Source organism: Arvicanthis niloticus, chromosome 1, assembly GCF_011762505.2.
Source record: "Arvicanthis niloticus isolate mArvNil1 chromosome 1, mArvNil1.pat.X, whole genome shotgun sequence".
Lineage (NCBI taxonomy): Eukaryota > Metazoa > Chordata > Mammalia > Rodentia > Muridae > Arvicanthis > Arvicanthis niloticus.
In genome coordinates, this window is record NC_047658.1 from 113,970,191 (window position 1) to 113,987,863 (window position 17,673).

A 17,673-nucleotide genomic window follows, 5' to 3' on the forward strand; every position below is an offset into this window, starting at 1 on the left:
CCGTGGGCTGGTCTTGAACTTGTGTAGCCCCACTGACCTCGATCTCTCAATTCTGTCTCAGCCTCCTGGGTTTTTTTTTTTTTTTTTTTTCTTCTCTCTCTCTCGAGACAGGGTTTCTCTGTGTAGCCCTGGCTGTCCTGGAACTCACTCTGTAGACCAGGCTGGCCTCAGAAATCCGCCTGCCTCTGCCTCCCAAGTGCTGGGATTAAAGGCGTGCGCCACCACCGCCCCGGCCTGTCTCAGCCTCCTAAATACTGGGATTGCAAATGTGCAAGGCCATTCATTCCTGCCTTTCTTTGGTCATAAGATCTTGTTGGTGAATGATACAGATCTTCTGGCTTCTGTTACGAGCAGCTAAGTTGGATAAGTACAGACCAGGCACTACGTGTTCGCTGTCATTTAACCCACTGCTCAGTTCTCTGTGATGGGAACCATTCCTTTACCAAGTCTACCAACTCCAAACTGCCAGAGCCAGGCTGTAACTCAGCCAGCCTGACCTCAGAGCCATCCCACTCTGCTGCACATCAGTCTCCATTGTCTCTGGACCAGCCGACTTTGTTTCCTAGCTTACCAACACAGGCTCTGCCTGGAGTAGGGGAGAGGCTGAGTAAACAACCCTTCCATTCATTCAGCAAAGTTTGCAGAAAAATCACTTCAGAGGCAGTTTTGTAAGAACATAAATGCAGGGGCTTGGGTATAGCTCAACTCTTAAGAGCACTGGCTGCTCCTTCAGGAGACTGGGTGGGGTTCAAGCACAGCATCCACATGCTGGCTCACAAGCATCTGTACTTCCAATTCTGATGCCCTCTTCGGACTCCCTCAGGCACACGTGTGATACGGATGTGCGTGCAAATAAAATCTTATATACATAAAAACATCTTTTAAAGAAAGAACATAAATTCAAAAAAGTAATGTTTATTTTTTTCCCCAGGCCCATGTCCACCTGAGACCATCATTTGAAGATTCCTCTGGTGAGTCTGTGAGCTGAGGTGTTGTCATCTCTTTAAGAGAGACCTTCCTTGGCATAAGGCAAGGCTCAGCGTTTGCCCCTGAGTGGGAAATGACCTACACTTCAGGAAGTATAGATTCTGATGAATCACCAGATTTCTGTTCCCTGGCTGGATCACTTACCTGAAATATCAGATGTATTCCACCAGACCCCAGACACCAGTGAAGATCAAGCTACTATGACAAATGACAAATGCTACCTGCCTCGTAAGTACAGGTGTGTTGGATTATCTAGGTTTGTGTGTTTATATTGAGTTTATTGTTTCACTATGTTGCTTAGGCTGGTCTGGAACTTCTATGTAGACCAGGCTGGCTCTGAACTCACAGAGCTCCTCCTGCTTCTGCCTCCAACATGCTGGTATTAAAAGTGTACATGCTCCACCCAGACCTTGTTTTATTTGGAAGGTTCCTGCTGTGTCGCCTAGGTTGGCACTGAACTCATGACTCTCTGCTGCAGACTCCCAAGCAGCTGAGATAACAGGACCACAGAACTTCATCTGGATGGGTTTTGTGTGTATAGTACCTTATTCTGCCAAAGTTAGCCAGAACATACACATCCGGGAGTTAAGGCTTTCTGAGTGATTTTATGTGTTTCTCTTTTCTTTCTTTCTTTCTTTCTTTTTTTTTTTTTTGAATATTTCCAATGGCCTGTGTTTCTTTTTTCTTTCTTCCTTTTTTTCCTTCAATACAAGATCTCAGTATGTGGCTCAGGACTGGACTTCAAGGGTATAAAAGGGACCAGCTGTGGTGGTGCACGCCTTTAATCCCAGCACTCAGGAGACAGAGGCAGGTGGATTTCTGAGTTGAAGACCAGTCTGGTTTACTTGGAGAGTTCTAGGCCAGCCAGGGCTTTATAGTGAGACTCTGACTTTGAAAAAATAAAGAGTAAAAAGGAGCAGCGACCATACAGGTGAACACGGAGGATAGCTTTTCTAAGCAGAAAGGAGAGTGTGCTGATCCCGGTGATGGGAAGCTGAGTGGATTTCAGGAAAGGGCAAGGAGAGGATCTGGTAAAGCTGCAGCAGGAAGGATAGTGTCCAGGATAATCAGATGTGGACATGGGAAAAGTTGTTTTTTTTTTTTTTTTTTTTTTTGGTTTTTTGAGACAGGGTTTTTCTGTATAACCTTGGCTGTCCTGGAACTCACTCTGTAGACCAGGCTGGCCCGAACTCAGAAATCCGCCTGCTTCTGCCTCCCAAGTGCTGGGATTAAAGGTGTGCGCCACCACTGCCGGGCGGGAAGAGTCTTGACAAAAGGACTTAGACTTTGTTCTGTAGGCGATACGGAGAGTGACACTGGCAGACATGTATTTCACTGATGGAAATGACTAAGCCAAGAGATGGAACCACCTGGGCCCAGGGGAGGGGCCACCTCAAGTAGGAGGTATTGAGATCAGATCATTGTAATGGTGGAGAGGGCGGGGCTATGGACTAAGGCAAGAGAGGGAATAAAAAGAATAGAGGCTTTGAACAGGTTTAAAAATCCAATTCAAATCCAGGCAATGATGGCACACACTTTTAATATCAGCACTTGGGAGGCAGAACAGGCAGATCTCTGTGAGTTTCAGACCAGCCTGGTCTACAGAGTGAGTTTCAGGACAGCCAGTGCTACACAGAAACCCTGTCTCAAAACCAAAACTAAAAACCAAATCAAAACAAAACAAGAAAAAGCCCAAGCCCAAACTAAACTATTCCAGCAAGCCTTGTTCATCCATTGTGGATAAGAGGCGAGGGAGGAGGCACATAGCTCACAGACTGGCTGATGTGCACGTCAGGGGTGTCACCTAATCCTGAGACAGCTTTATGGGAGGGATTGTGGGTTCTAATTTACTTAGTAGTGCATGTATGAGAGAGAGGAGAGAGGAGAAGAGGGAGAGGGAGAGTCACAGGTACAGCTGTCAGCTTAGATGCCAATCTGCGCTTTAATCAGTGTTGGGCCCAGGCCCCCCTTCCTGCCTAAACATCTCTTTTGAGTCTAAGGGAATGTGAGACAAGATATATGCTTTGTTTTCTTTTCCTTCATGCTGTGAGAACTGAAGAAAAAAAAAGTGTTCAGTACTCACCGTTCTTGAGCCCATGTGGAGGAGGGTTATGTACAGTTGCTTCAGGACAAAGAGGAATGGCCATAGATCCTGAGGTCAGCACTGATCAAAGGTAGCATAGGCTGGAAGTGGCCACACACACCATTAGTCCCAGCGCTTGGGAGACAGAAGCAGGTGGATCTCTATGAGTTTGAGGTCAGCCTGGGCTACATAGCCAGTTTCAGGCCAGCCAGAGCTACATGGCGAGACCTGCCCAGTCTGAAAAAAAAAAAAAAAACATGTTTTTAAACTACAATATAGCAACAGGCAGAGTGGTCCATGCCCATAATTTCCCCAGACTCTGGGAGACTGAGGGAGAAAAAAATCACTGAGTTCTAGACCAGCCTGGCCATCTAGGGAGACCTTGTCTTAAAATCCAAACAAAAGAAAAGAAACAAATGTGGCTGTGGGAAATGGCAAAAAAAAAAAAAAAAAAAAGAAAAGAAAAAAGAAAAAAAAAAGCTGTGCAAACATGGTGGATTTGATGTTGTTGTTAGTTTCTTTCCTTTGTTTTGTGATGAATCATTTTTTTAGGTTTTGAACTGTAGACTTTGGCTATTTCATAAGGAAGTCAGTCTTCAGGGAAAGCTTATGTATACATGCATATGACTGTGCCTTCTACAGTTCAGACAGCTGACAGTTTCTTTAGAGACCTAATTTCAGTACATTCTTAGGAAGTTTTACATTTTGCTTAACCTTGGCAACATGTTCCTGCATACTGAGCGATAGTGCAAGATCCAGGTTGGCAAACAGATATCTTGTCAAGTTAGATACTTTATTATTATGAAGTTTTTAAAAAATTTACTCTTTAGGTCATTTGATTTTATTCTGTGTGTATGAGTGTTTTGTCTGAATGTACATCTGTGTGTCTTGAGCATGTCTGGTGCCCTCAGAGTCAGAAGAGGAACTGGAGTTACAAATGGTTATGAATCACAATGTGGGGGGGCTGAGTATCTGTCCTGGGTTCTCTGCAAGAGTAGTAGGTGTTCTTAAACAAGAATTTAATCAATCAATCAATCAATCAACGTTTCTTGACCACATAGCTCCTTTTTAAACCTCCTCCTCTCATACATTACATCCAGGCTGTGTGGTTTCCACACTTCCTCCATTCCTTCCAGTCCCCGCCCACTGCACCCGCCACCTCTCCTCTCCACGAGATTTCCTCCATTTCCCTTAAAAAGAAAGGAGAACGGGTCTCCCAGGATTCCAAAGACTAGGAGCAAACCCTCATATCAAGAGTGGACAAGGCAGCCCCGTAGGAGGGAAGGGCTTGAAGAGCAGACGGAAGAGTCAGAGACAGTCCCACTCCCACTGTTCGGGAAGCAACAAGAACACCAAGCCACACAAATATGGCCGACATCCACAGGCTCTAACTCAGACCCACACAGGGTCTGGGATTGAACTGTGAGCCCTCATGAGCCTGCTTCGTTGATTCTGTGGGTCGGGTTCTTGTGGTGACCTTGACCCCTCTGGCTCCTACAATCCTTCCTCCCCATCTCCTGCGGGGTTCCCCTGGCTCTGCCTAGTGTTTGGCTGTGGCTGTCTGTATCTGTTCCCATGATCACTGGATGAAGCCTCTCTGATGGCACTGGGTTAGGCACCGATGGATGAGTACAGCAGAGGAGTATCATTAGCAGTCATTTCATTGCCTTTCCCCCAGTCATGTTTGGCTCTCCCTTGGGTCTCCAGGCCACCCAGCGTCTGGTTCCTGACCCTCCAACAAAGTGTCAGTCATGGGCTCCCTTTCATGCTGTGGCCTCAAGTTGGACCAGTCATTGCTTGACCACTCTCACCAGTTAGTTCTGTGCCACCATTACCCCAGCATGTCTTGCAGGCAGGACAGATTGTAAGCTGAAGGTTTTGTGGATGGATTAATGTCCCAATCCCATTGTGGAATCCTTGCCTGGTTATAGAAAATGGCTGGTTCAGGCTTCATACCCCCAATTACTAGGATCTATGAGGGTCACCCTTGTAGATTCCTAGGAGTTTCCACTGTATTGGGTTTCCACACAGCCCTCCACATGCCCCCCAGTTCTAGTCTTTTCTCCTTCCATCCCCCATCCCAGTCCACTTATAAAATCTATTCCCGTTCTCAGGAGATCTATGAACCCCACCTTGAACCTTCCTTGTTACTTACCCTCTCTTGCTCTGTGGATGGTAGCACAATTACCCTTTATTGCGGCCCGTGCTCTTTCTCAACGCTTTGCCTCAACGCTTTGGGGGCTAAGTGCTCTGGTCAAGAGAGAGAGTAGGGCTGCAGAGGCAGGAGACGCGAAGAATGGAGACAAGACAGGGTGTGATCAAGTCTCTCACCAAGTCTCTTTTCTCAAGTCTCTCCTATTGAAGGGAATTCTGAGGTATTTATAAACACAAGCAGGAGAACACAGGTGAAAACACTTTACCACGTGCACCATACAGCTGAGGTCACTAAACAGCAAAACAAGCTATGTGGAATAAACAATATATTTATCAGAGTGTGCTTCAGCTGTTATAGGCTTTTGACAACCAAGTCTTTCATCAGGGTATATGGTTCCAGATGGCTGCAAAGTTGATCTAGCCACTTTCTACTAAAGTCGGCTCCCAACAACCCTTTACTAGTGTCCACTTAGAAGTGTATGCATACCATGTTTGTCTTTTTGGGTCTGGGTCACCTCATTTGTGATGATTTTTTTTTCTAGTTCCACATTTTCTGTATCCATTCTCCTGTTGACGAACATCTAGGTTGTTTCCAGTTTCTGGATCTTATGAATAAAGCTGCTATGAGAAGGGCAGTGGTGGCACATGCCCTTAACCCTAACACTCGGGGGACAGAGGCTGGTGGATCTCTGAGTTCGAGGCCAGCCTGGTCTACAGATTGAGTTTCAGGACAGCCAGGCTACACAGAGAAAATCTGTCTACAAAAAAAAAAAAACAAAAAACAAAACAAACAAACAAAAAAAAAACAAAAAAAAAAAAAAACAAAACAAAAAACAAAAAACAAAAAAAACCCCAAAAAAACCCAACCAACCAACCAACCAACCAAACAAAAACCCAGCTATGAATATAGTTGAGCAAGTGTCCTTGTGATAAGACAGAGCATCCTTTAGGTCTGTGCCCAAGAGTGGTGTAGCTAGCTGGGTCTTCAGGCAGATCAATTCTCAATCTTCTGAGAAACTGCTATTTTGATTCCCAAAGTGGCTGTACAAGTTTGGATTCTCACCAGCAGTGGAAGAGTGTTCCCCTTGCTCCACATCCTCACCAGCAGGAGCTGACACTTGTGTTACTGATCTTAGCCATTCTGACAGCTGTAAGATGGAATGTCAAGATAGTTTTAATTTGCGTTTCCCTGATGCTAAGGATGTTGAACGTCTCTATTTTTCTCAGCCATTTTGGCATCCTCTATTAAGAATGTAAATCTATACCTCATTTTTAGTTGGATTATTTGTTTTCTTGACATTTAGTTTCTTGAGTTTCTTTATATATTTTGGATATTAGTCTTCTGTCATATGTGAGGTTGGTGAAAATCTTTTCCCATTTTGTAGGCTGCCATTTTGTCCTATTGATGGTGTCCTTTGCCTACAGAAGTGTTCATGAGATTATTGAGTATTTTAAAGTGTAGCAGTGATACCTTAGGGCCACAGTCAGCTGGAGAGGTGATCACATTTTCCTGATTGTGTGGGTTTGCCTGATCCCTGGTAGTTGCCCTTAGGTAGAGGCCGACTGGCGCATGCAAGTTCAGCTGACTCTAGAGTGAGGAGCGCATTCTCTCAAACTCTCCTCTAATGGCTGTTGCTCCGGGACAGAAGGAGGTCACTGGCCTTGATTTTGGGATGCCCCTGTGTCTTAGAGTCTTAGTTTGCATCACACAATGGTTATCTCTCCTGTTGCAACACATTGCCCAACCTCCAGAGGCCAGGCCTGCAAGCTTTCCCCTGGGACAAACTGCTTCCTACAGTTTGGTGTCAGGAAGCATCTCTGTTCAGATTACAAGGGTTTTGTGAGGCCACGCCCTCCTCGCTGTACTCTGAAGTCTCTCCAGTGTCCTTGTCCTTCCTGTCTCTTGTGACGTCCTGACTGCTAGGATCATTCCTAGGCTGTTCCTGGAGGAGTTCTCCTCACTCCCCTGCTGTCTCACAGATACAGATTGGAGCCTAACCCGAGGAGGTTAATACACCACAGAGCTGTGGACAGTAGGAGTCCAAGCAAGGACTGAACTAGGCTGTGCTGTGTTTCAGTCTCCATAGCTGGATTGTTTTGTTTGCTTGTTGTTTGTTTGGTTTTGTTTCATTTGTTTGTTTTGCTTGTTTGAGACAGGGTTTCTTTGTGCAGCCGTGGCTGTCCTGGAACTCATTCTGTAGACCAGGCTGGCCTTAAACTCAGAGATCTACCTGCCTCTGCCTCCTCTGCCTCCTCCTCCACCTCCTCCGCCTCCTCCACCTCCTCCGCCTCCTCCGCCTCCGCCTGTGCCTTCCAAGTGTTGGGACTAAAGGTGTGGGACATCACTGCCTGGCTTGTGTTGGTGCTTTTGTTGTTGTTGCTGTTTATTTTTAAATTTCAGTTACATTTTGTATTGGGTTTGTTTCATCAAAAATACTGCACCCCTTAAAGGTCTTGGCAAGTTCATGGCAACGCTCTCCCTCTCCATGTATTTAGCAAGAATTCATCCTGTGTCATCTGGCACCACTGGACATGTGAGGATGCTCAAAAAACTAGAACCAAAAGGACAAACAACCCAATTCTGCTTAAATCATTGTGACCAACATCAGGCTGGGGAGCTGACTCAGGAAGATCTTTCTGATGATTTGACACGGAGTGGACTGAGAAAGAAGTGGAGGCAGTGGGCGGCCCTCGTGGGGCAGTTCAGGGCATTTGATAGGGTGTGTCTCTACCACCCGGCTTATGGTGTTATCTATTCCCCGTGTGCACCTGTGGCTTGCTGGAGGGAATCTCTTCAATAAGCCATTGTGTAAACCACGAGGCTGCATGAGAGCCGTGCTCTCTGTGCGGACTTCCTCAAGGATTTGTACTGTTTACTGATCAAGGGTCATAGTTATCACGCTACAATCCTGTCCTTTCATTATTTTTTTGTTATTGAGGTAGAATTCATGTAACATATAATTAGCATTTTAAAGTTATAGCCTAGTGGCATTTAGTGCATTGGCTATGTTGTGAAACCAGCACCTGGCGAGTTCAAAATGTGTTTCAAACTCTAGTTCACAATGAGAGGGCCGCTCTCCTGCTTGTGTGTGTTTGTTTTGAGACTGAACCTAAGGCCTCACACATGCTGTGGGTGCTCAACCATGAAGATACCTCCCCAGCCCCATATTAAAATGTATTACTGGTGTGTATGTTTACACATGCCAACACGAGGGCACATTCTGTGTGCCCAGCCTGTGTGTAGCGGTGCGCATGCAGAAGTCAGATGACTTGTAGGGACCAGTTCTCCCCTTCCACTGTGGGTGTCAGGAACCAGAGATTGCGTTCAGGCTCTCAGGCTTGTACAATTAGAGCCTGCAGAGCCTTCTTCTCAGCCCCTCATGGTGCTGAGTAGAAATTTATGCTGTGTCAGACAGGGTTTCACCATGTAACTCCGGCCGGCCTAGAACTCACTATGTAGACTAGGCTGACCTCACAGAGTTGTACCTGCTTCAGCCTTTCAAGTGCAGGAATTAAAAACATCTGTCACTATACCACCTCTCCTGAAATAGAATCCCTCCTCCCAAGCTGTCTGACTGTGTTATTTCCATTTCCGGATGATGTGTACCAGTTCCTATGATTCATCTATGCATTGATTTAGCAAATATTTGCCAAGCACCTACATACTACCCACTGGGTACTATGGTACGTGGGTTCTAAGGATACAGCAATATCTGTTTATCCAGGGAGCAGAAAGGCCAGTAGGGTTTTATACACTGAGCATATAATTGACAGCAAATTAAATTATGTTGCATACTTGTAGGAAGAGGATGTTTCGGGGGTTAGGGATGTAGCTCGGTTGACAGTGCCCAGCAAACATGAAGCCTTTGGTTTGATTCCCACACTGGTAAGCTAGGCGTGGTAGAGCATGCCTCTAATTCCAGCACTTAGGAGGTGGGCGCAGGAGGTTAAGAAGTTTAGTCATATTTCGACACATAGCAAGGTCAGCCTTGGATACACGAAACTTTGGGAAAGCAGGAAGGAAAGGAACGAGGAAAGAAGGAGACATAGGAAGAAGAAAATTGGGTTAAATACTCCTGGAAGCCAGTAAAATGGCTCGGGAAGTAAAATGTTTTGTTCCTGAAACCCACACGGTGGAAGGAGACAGCTGACTCTATAGAGCTGCAACAGAGAGGCCACGAGCCCCTCACCATCCCCTCCCCACACATACAGATAAATAATGTAACGCAATTTACTTTATACTTCAGATTTATTTTATTTTCTGTGTATGAGTATTTTGCTTCCATGTTTGTCTGCACTGTGTGAGTGTCTGCTGCTGTAAAGGCCAGACGAGGGTGATGTTTTGGAACTGGAGTTACAGATGGTCGTGAGCCACCTTGTGGGTTCTGGGGATGAAACCTGGGTTCTCTGCAGGAGCAACAAATGTTCTTAACTGACGGCTCACCTGTCCAGCCACTGGAAAACAACATTTTTTAAGACAATGAATACTTGTGAACTGGCATGGTGATGCAGGCTGTAATCCCAGCTACCTCGGAGACTGAAGGAAGTTGGGGGTTTAGCTCAGCCAGACTGCTCACCTAACACTTGCTAGCCCTGGGCCCAAACCCCAGTATGGGAGAGGCGGAGGTCAGACTGTGAACAAGACAGCTGAAATTCTTATAGGGTGTGACTGGTTTCTTTTTCAAGGATACAGGAGTCGGGGTGGGGAGAAAGATCTTCTAAAGAACTGAGCGGGACCGAATGAGGGTGGAAGCAGAAAGTCATGAGTAAAAGAGCATTTTCATGTGCTACTGGAGAACAGCCCCTGATATAAACTGAGGCCAGTAGTGTGATCACCATTTTATAGACGTGGAAGTGATGCCTCCCACCTCCCCAACTCCCTGACCCCATCAGATTTTTGCCTAAAGCCACCTTTTAGTCTAAGGCCTGGCGAAGGTGGGAACCGTTTTTGTCCAGCAGAGGGCAGGCTGAGACGGAAAACTGCAGGCGCTCAGGGTCAGTTCAGCATTAGTTCAGCCGCAGGTGTGGTCTCAGTCGACCAGCAGAGGGCGCTGCGGAACCGTCTTGGCTCTACAAGGTGCCGTGCTCAGGTCCCTACCCCACCACACCCACTGGGACTCCAGTACTCCTGACCCAGCAAACTTTCAGCGCCTGGGGCTTTTTCTTGCACACTAGTGCCCTCTTATGTTTTCCTAGCTGCTTGTTCCTTAATCAAACTGTGGAATATCAAACCAGGGCAGGTCACTGAAGTCACTTCAAACAGTGAGCCAATGACCACGGACTCAGGGACGTGCCTCATCCAGTCCCCGTGCTCGATCCCCAGGCAAGGAGCCACAAAGATTGCCAGCTGGTTGTTGCCTCTGTGCCATAGCTGCACGTCCCTCATGTAGGCACAATCTTGGGTTTCTTCAGGCAGGATGACCTGGCAACTGTTGCACCCCACCCACAGCTGGTTTCGCTTTCCTAATGTTAGAAGTGCCTCTAACTGAGGGAAGGTGGCGGAACAGGTTTCAGCATTTTCCCTATTTTTTTTTTTAATAAGTTCATTCGCTTAAAATTTCTTCTTTCTAGTGAGTTCCTCCCCTTTCTCAAAGATGCCCAGAGCACCCGCTTTGGCATTTGTCCAAAGTCCAGGTTCTAATAGCTTTCAGCTAGTTTAATTTTAACCATAAAGCTGTCTTTTGGAATAATTGCTTTTTAATCCGGAAAGAGCCAGTTTGATACAAGACCATAAGACCTTTCTCCTGCTCAGAGCTGGCAGATGCAGAGGAAGATTCGTTTCCTGCTAATGCATCTCCTAAGTGAGGGAGCTGATGGGCATGAGAATGGAGGCTGGAGAGAAGTTGATGGGGTTTAACTGTTTCAATGTCTGCTTTAAAGAACGTGGTGTCTAAGGAGAATAGGCTGGAGAGAGAGTGAGGGGAGACAACATGAAGACCTTTGTGATGAGGTGCAGGTGGCAGAGAGTGGCCTTTCCTCAGAGCTGTCCTGTGCACAACCAACAACCAGGTGCCCTCTGATTTCTGGGACAGTCTCTGTTTCTCAGACAGAAGACACAATGGTCTTTGTTAGATCACCTAACAGTTGTCAATTCTAAAACTGTAGGCATCTAAGAAACCTATCAGCAACCATAGTCCTCTCCTTCAGACTGACCTGGAAAGGGCAGGCTGGCAGAGCCGGGTGTCCCCGGAGAGGTCCACGCCTAGCTGGAATACTTTTGATTCCATTTTTTCCCTTATAACCGCAGTCCTTTGTAATAATTACTGTGTTTATAAAACCTTAGAGGATTTTGATGTATCAGGGCAGAAACCAGTCTTCCCTTTTGTTGTTGAAGTGGCAAACTTTTTATTTGGCAATAAAAGAAAAATCAAAGATGAGAATGAGAGGAAAAGGAGCTGTGTGTGGCAGGGACCCGTCTGGAGAGTACTGAAGCAGGAGGGCACTGTTACAGAAACAACTTTACTGCTAGCCCATGCTGGGCTTGCTTGTGTCCAGGGCTCTCCTGGCAGTCCTGGGTAAGAGGGAGCGGGTAAAGCAAGTCTGAGCACCTGTTACCAGTGGCAAGTCTTGAGCAAAAATCAAGGGTCTCCTAATCTAGTTGGAGATGATCCTTTTGGGGTCAAGGGGGTTGTGGTAGATTGTATGTGTGTGATCTCAACTCCAGAGAGGTGGCGACAACTAGATCAGGAGTTCGAGGCCATCCTTGGCTACATAGGGAGTTTGAGATCAGCCTGGGTAACATGTGATTCTGTTTTGAAAAAAATAACCAAACAGCCCCTCCCCCAAATAAGGGCAGATGCCAGAAGCCAATGTGAACTATTGATGCCAACACGCTGAGAGACAGCACCTATAGTAGTCTTTATGTGTGTTTGATGTCTACAAACAGAACTATCCACCCATTAATCCATCTGACCTAAGAGGGAACAAGTCAGAGCCTGGTGCTCTCCTCTGAGAAAAGTATGGGGGAAGGATACATGTGAGGGTCACATATTCAACTAAGATATGCTGTGAGGATGAGTCGGAAGGAAGGCAGGCAGCAGGTGCGCTAGTCTGCATTTCAACTGTTTCTCTTCTGTCCTTTAGTTCCTAAGGCTTCCAGACCAGACCTGCTCGACAGCGTTCTCCTGACACCCTTCTGCTCTTGCACCTGGGCTCTTACACCACGGAGCACCCTTTCCTGAGGCCTTCCTCCGAATCAAAGGTAGGGGTTGAGGTGGCACTCTCTCCTGGAGGGGCTGTCACCTCTAGGCTGTTGCTGGGAGGAGACGCAGATCCTAGTCGCTTGTTTCATGGAGTCGAGCCATCTTGCAGAAGGACAAACGTGATTCAACCGGCTCAGGGGTGGGGGTGAGGAACTTTTGTGTCAGGAATTCTTAACATGTCCTGATAGTTTTCCAAAATCCAGTACATATAAGATTAGGACTTCTTTTTTATCAAATAATTAATTGTGTGTGTGTGTGTGTGTATCGGGCAGAGGAAAACATGTAGGTTCCCTCCTTTTACCATTTGGGCCCTGGAGATTGAATTTACCTTGGATCAGGCTTGGTGGCAGGCACCTTTACCCACTGGATGTCTTGCTGGTCCTTCCCTAGGTTCTATTTCTGAAGGCCCAGAGAGTCCAATATGAACAACAGAGTTTGAAAAACAGAAAGTCACAGGAAAAACTTGTGTTATTGGGGCAGATGTCACAAGCCCTGGACTATCAGGGTGGGTTTAGGCAGGCCAGCGAGTCCACTTGGGGTGTGAGAAATTGGACTGTTGGACCATTGAGAAATTCCTTCTCAATGCTCAAATCCTGGAGAGAAAGGAATGGAGCCAAAGCCTCAAATCAGTATATGTAGCTGACCTAATTATAATGTTGCCTGACTGTTTAATTAGTAGATAGTTGTATGGTGTGGGACAACAAAGTCACCCACAGCTTTGAACAGTAGCAACAGTGTCCTGGGGCTTTGGAAAGAGTGAACGCAGTGTTCAGCTGGGGGATCATCCTGCCTCAGCCTCCAGGGTAGCATGGATCGGACAGAGAGGGTGGCAGAGAAGCAGACCCAGACTTTAGACCTGGGGAAGAAATGGAAGGGAGGATCAGGAAATCCAGCTGTGGTCAGGGAAGCCACGGACAAGTTGCCTCACCCACTGCTGCCTCAAGAGGAGCCCCAGAGGCTGTGACAAACTCAAGTCACGTGTGGAACAGTTGCTATGGGGTGTTTTCTGCCCTGAACTTACCTGTCAGCAAGATGCTGTACGCCTCTATTCAGCTCACTTATCACTTAGAAACACTGTAGACAGGAAATGCTGGAAAAGAACCCACACAATGGCTTAAACTAGAGCTCTCTGAACTCAGAGAGCCCACAGGAGCGGATGAGCCTAACCTGGACATGCTCTTCTCACGTGAGAGGGTAGCAGGTTGGCAGGGTGCCAGCACTGTTTGAGACTCTTGGTCACGTGAAGGAGGGAGGAAAGGAAAGGCTGAGGCATCAGCAGACAACTCCTTGTCCAGAGCCATTGTCTCCTCACAAACATTGGAGGTTCAATTGTCTGGGCCAGTCAGCTAACTGGGCAGAAGAGTAAGCTGAGGGAGAAGCCACATATAGGCGGGAGGAAGTGGTCAGGGCTGAATACCATGCAGTAGGCTCTTTGATGCTGAGATGCTTGAACCCTAGACCTCACTATGAGATGTGAAGAGTCACTCCAAGTTTATAAGCTCATTAAACGACTCATATTTTTGACTGGCTACATGTTTGGCTTAGCAAAAATACACAGAGTGCTTCAAGCCACACCTAACCCTTCTCAGAGCTCTTGGCCAGCAGTTTCTTCTAATTACTCCAGTGAGCGTCTCTGTTATTTACAGTTCATAGAAGACTGGGCGGAGTAATTTCTGGCTTGGTATCTTTTAGGCCACAGGATGGGGGAGTGGTTCAAGTTCAGCTTGACATCTGTCTGAACCATAAGAGACTGCTAGGGTTGAGGGTTGAACCCTACCCTACACATTCTCACACACAACACACATGTGCATGCACACACACATTCACACACATACATCCACACACACATGCACAGACACATTCACACACACACTCACATTCACATACTCACACACTCACACACACATACACATTCACACACACACTCACACACACTCATTCACACACACATACTCACACATTCACACACACTTAAACATTCACATACACATTCACACTCACACATACACTCTCACACACATACTCATACATTCACACACATACACGTTCATGTTGTCTTTGGCTGTGGAGCCAGGATCAGGGCTTTATTTGTACTTTGCCCTGGCCTTTACAGTAACAGTGGCTGGCTCACCCATTCCTTCGGGTTTTCTAAACCAACTAACTATGTGTGAGGATGTGAGTGTGTAGTTGTGGGCATATGTGCCACAGCACAGATGTGGAAGCCAGAGGACTACTTGCCAGGGGCAGTTCTTTTATTCTTCCACGTGGGTCCCAGGGACAGTACTCTGGTCATTAGACTTATCAGCAAGTGCCTTTCTCCATGGAGCATTCTATTTATTTGTTTGTATTATGTAATAAATGTACCATAATTAGTATATGTTATGTTTATATAATGTTATTTATATATTCAGACAGAGTTTTCCTCTGTAACTCAGGTTGTAAATTCACTACGTAGTCAAGCTGACCTTCAACTCTTGTTGATTTTTCTGGCTCAGCCTCCCAAGCATTGAGATTATAGGCATACAAGTCCGTTCCATCTGTCCCTCCCTCTCTCCTTCTATACCTCCCTTCTTCCCTCCCTCTTTCTTTCTCTCTTCTTTCCTTCCTTCCTTTCTATGGAGTCTTATGTAGTCCAGGCTGGCATCAAACTCACTGTGTACCAAGGGATGACCCTCATCTCTGATCCTCTTGACTTTATCTATCAAGCACTGAGATTATGGGCAGGAACCCTATGTACAGATTTATGAAGTTGGGATCAAAGCCAGTGCTTCGTGCATGCACAAATGCTAGCATAGAAGCACTTTGCCAACTGAGCTGCATCACACATGGCCCGAGACTCTCGGCAGTCCTTGCCTTAATATCCCATGTGCTGGGCTTACAAGGCGAGAGCTATCGGCCCAGCCACTGTTCCCTTATAATTTGGGAAAAGGAGAAGACTTTTGCCCTTATCCCCCTTCTCTCCTTCTTCTCCCTTCTTATCTCCTCCTTCCCTTCCTTGGATATTTTCAAGACTACATAGAAGTTAACAATCATAACACCCTGTGGATCACTTCAAGAAGAGTGTAGCAGGCTCAACATCACACCTAGTCTGCTCACAATCCCTACTGTCTAGATTTTCCATCATCTGGCCTGGGGCTGGTGCCCAAGGCAAGTAAGGCACACTACCCAGCCGTTACAAATGGCCCTGTGTTGGAATTGGTTTTTCCTGACTTGACATCAACAGTCTTATCTTCAAAAGGCAAAGCCCTTCTGCTGCTTTTGCTCCTCAGTGTCTCTGAGGTAAACAAGCTTCCACCCTGTCTCCGGAGCTAATAATAGATCAGAAACCTGTTCCTCTGACACACCTGTATGAGATGTTTTCAAAAGGGGCAGCGGCAGGGAAAGGGTTAACCTCTTCACCTGGCTCCCACTTTCCAAGAGAGTAAGGAACGGTGAAGGCATCCACAAGCCTTGTAACAGCACAGACAGGCACATGGGCAGAGGCCCTGGCGCTTGACAGCCTGTCTATACTCGCTCTCTTTGGACAGTGGTACTCCGTTCAGCTTGTGACACGTAAGGCTGTCAAATGTCTCCTTCACCTGAGTTCCTCAGGGGTAGTAAAGGAGCTGCACTTAAAAAACATTTTAACTTTTAGTTACATGTTTGGGTATGTTCATGTGAATGCAGGTGCTGCATGGGTGCACACAGGTGAATGCAGGTGCTGCATGGGTGCACACAGGTGAATGCAGGTACTGCAGAGGCTGGAGCCTTCACATCCCCTTGGTCTTGGAGCTTCAGGTGGTTGTGAGCTTCCCAACACAGGGGCTAGGAACTGAACCAGGTCCACTCAACAGCAGTATAATATAGTCTTTTAACCACTGACACTCAAGGATCCCACCTCCAATTACACACATGTGCCCTCCCCCCCCGCGCCTCCTGTCAGTTTTTGGGTTCATTCTAGGGCATAAGACACAGTATGTAAGCATAATTCCACTGAGCAGCGTCCCAGACTTCATTGTCATTACATTTTAAAATGTGTGGGCTGGAGAGTTGGCTCTGTGCCTAAGAGCACTTGTTGCTCTGTAGAGGACCCCAGTTGGGTTCCCAGCACACACGGAGGCTGACGATCATCTGTGGCTCCAGTTGCATGGGAGCCAGTGCCACTCTCTGACCTCCCTGGCCCCAGGCATGCAAGGCAAAGCACTCATACACAGAAAAAAAAGTAAATCTAAAAACATTTTTAAAAGATGTGTGTGTGTGTGTGTGTGTGTGTGTGTGTGTGTATGTGTGTGTGTGTGTGTGTGTGTGTGTATGTGTGTGTGTGTGTGTGTGCTCATAGTATACCTTGGGAGAGTCACTTTTCTCTTTCTACTATGTAGATTCTGGGGTTGTCTGACTGCAGCAACTGCTGCCAACTGGGTAGACCCTGTGAGCCATCTCACCTCCCTCCTGGTCTCTCTCACTCTCTCTCTCTCCCTCTCTCTCTCTTTCTCTCTCCTCTCCCCCCCCCCTTTCTCTTCCTCTCTCCCTCTCTCCTTTTCTTCCCCGGGTATATGAGTTCTGCCTGTACAGATGTCTGCCTTGCTGCATGCCTGCCAGTGCATGATGAAGTCAGAAGAGGGTGTTGCGTCCTCTAAGACTGGAGTCACAGACTGTTGTGAACCACATATGGGCGCTAGGAACTGACCCTGGGTCCTCTGGAAGATCAGCAAGTGCTCTTAGCCACTGAGCCATGTCTCCAGTCTCTCAGTCTCAGGATCTCTCGTGTCTCAGGCTGGCCACTCTGGAGATGGACACAGGTATGGAAGCCAGATGCTTGGTTATAGGGGAACCAAGAAGTCAGCTACACACATGCCATTCTGGGCTTCTGCCGCTGCCCTTGCTGGTGAGGGGTCTTCTTCAGTTTTGTGTATGTGTGGAACCCAGAGATTAGCCCTGAGTGTCTTCTGTTTCTTCTTCTTCCTCTTCTCCTTCTCCTTCTTCTCTTCCTCTTCCTCCTCCTCCTCCTTCTTCTTCTTCTTTTTTTTTTTTCAAGACAGGGTTTCTCTGTGTAGCCCTGGCTGTCCTGGAACTCACTCTAGACCAGGCTGGCCTCGAACTCAGAAATCCTCCTGCCTCTGCCTCCCAAGTGCTGGGATTAAAGGCGTGTGCCAACACCACCCAGCCCTGTTACTTCTTGCCTCTGCTTTCCCAGAGCTAGACCGATTAAAGATGTGCACCCCATGCCTGGCTTTTTCTCTCTCTGTGGGGTAGAACGCCTCACACATG

General features: G+C 46.9%; 1 protein-coding gene across 7 annotated transcripts in view; it reads left to right on the top strand.

Moving 5' to 3' along the window:
- The window catches only part of LOC117697256 (uncharacterized), a 34,008-nt gene that overhangs the window by 5,248 nt on the left and 11,087 nt on the right, over positions 1-17,673 (top strand). For 2 of the 7 annotated variants that reach the window (XR_013104841.1, XM_076915596.1), the window contains 2 exons: positions 932-1,225; positions 12,308-12,425. The gene's annotated coding sequence lies outside the window, so the exon portion shown is untranslated. Of the gene's footprint in view, positions 1-931; positions 1,226-12,307; positions 12,426-16,977; positions 17,205-17,673 lie in introns of all 7 variants that reach the window. The other 5 variants (XM_076915617.1, XM_076915615.1, XM_076915621.1 and 2 more) reach the window with 3 other exon arrangements.